The following is a 1,812-nucleotide window of genomic DNA, read 5'->3' on the forward strand; positions in this document are numbered from 1 at the left end:
TTTCTACCACCACAGCTCTTACGTGTGTGCTTTTCTTTACAGGATTGGAAAGATTTTGGAGACTGAAGAAGTTGTAGAGGCTCTGATGGAAGGAATAGTGACCAACCAGAAAATGGTTTTTGTTCCACCACAGCTAAATATTGCTTTGCTTTCTGAAATGTAAGTAGCAAAAGAAAATGAAAAAGTGGGGGTGGAAACAACAATGCTTACTACCTGAGTATATGAAGTTCAAACTTGTAACATCTGAATGAAGATAAATTTAATTTTATGGGAAACTGCATGTTGCACTCATGATATTAAAAGATATAGTTTGGCAGCATAGGGAAACCCTGAAATGACAGCTGGACAGAAATAGTTTACATTCAGCCCAGTTTCATTTATTTTATATTCAGTATTGGACATTGTTATACTTATTAATCCAGATTTGACATCAGTATGCCTATAGCAACTAGATAATGTGTAATTGTCTGCAAGAGAGAGTATAATGTGTTAAACAACCAGCCATCTAAAATATTTTAGTATGAGAAGAACACATCACAAGGTAACGAAATAGCAGTGGTTCTAATGAGAACACACACAAAGATTTTTTGGAGCCCTCTCATAGGTCCTTCTAATCCACTTACTGCAGATAACTGTTCTCAGTGAAGAGCTCAACTATTCTACAGGCCAGTAAGGAAGGAGAGGGAGAACAGAACACCTTTTCCTCAGAGATCATGATTTTCCTTGGGCTTGCAAACAACAGTTTCTCTGAATCAGCATCGTTCCAAAAAGAGCTGAGGACCTGCTGCTTATTAGTGTTTGTTTCTTCATGTCAGCACCAAAGATTGAGGTCATGGAGGCTGGGGACTTTGCTTTAAAAGGGCTCTATTGTTCTCTGCCATGTAAAGCAAGATTTTTCCTCTCACACATCTTTAATATTCAGTGTAGCTGCTCTGCTGAGGAGGTGTTGTTATCAGAGCTCAAGTTCCAAATCTGTAATTTACATCAGAACAACTAAGTGAACGTCTCGGTTAACTCCTTTAGTATTTCATGAAACACTTGGTAATATCTTGTTTGCAAAACCCAACAACAGACAGCGGGAAAAAGTTTTTCAGTTTTTTGCATCTCCAAGAGCTGCTTGCTGACAGTGCAAGTCTGCAGAAGCATAGACAAATCAAAACTAATGCTGTCAAAACCTTTAGGATAACTTTGCTTTTCTGTCTTAATTTGGGACAGGGGGACAGAGAGATAGAACTCTTAAGAGAAAGAATCCTAGGAGGGGAAACTGCACCTCAGTTTTAACATCTCATCCTTCCTTAGGCCTGCTGCTTTTCAGAGCATGAAGCACATAATACACACCTATATCTGTACAATATTTAGCCTTCCTGGATCCTCCAGCAATATTGCAACCCAAATACTGCCCAGCATATACCCAGCATTGGAACTGTCCTAACAAGACTTGGCTGGGACTGGAGTTTAATTAGTCAGAGATTGATGAGAGCTATGTGTTCTATGGAAATAATACCCAGTTTAAGACTTAGTCTCAGTCCATATATGTGCATGCATTCTGCTCCCAGACCACTCTTCCCTCACCTGCAGTGCCACTTTTTCCCATAATTTAAGTTTCTATCTCATGCTTAATTTCATGTTATTTTCTCTTTCAGGGTGTTTCCAGAACGTGCCCTGAATGTTCTGAAGAAGCTCACTGTTCCAAAGTTTGATGCAATCATTGGGCAGAGAAGCACCCAGTGAAAAGCAAGAATTGATTCTCGTTTCGCAGTGGCACGAGTGAAAACAGAACATGTGCTGAGGGTAGTTCAGCTGGTTTGATAC

The 1,812-nt window shown here is 39.6% G+C and overlaps 1 long non-coding RNA gene across 1 annotated transcript; it reads left to right on the forward strand.

The window, feature by feature from the left end:
- Positions 1-30: 30 nt before the first annotated feature.
- On the forward strand, positions 31-1,812 carry LOC108491936. Its single transcript, XR_001872972.1, has 2 exons — positions 31-159; positions 1,644-1,812. It is a non-coding gene; the product is annotated as an uncharacterized LOC108491936 (long non-coding RNA).

This window comes from Lepidothrix coronata, unplaced genomic scaffold, assembly GCF_001604755.1.
Source record: "Lepidothrix coronata isolate B3197 unplaced genomic scaffold, Lepidothrix_coronata-1.0 Scaffold3099, whole genome shotgun sequence".
Taxonomy (NCBI): Eukaryota; Metazoa; Chordata; class Aves; order Passeriformes; family Pipridae; genus Lepidothrix; species Lepidothrix coronata.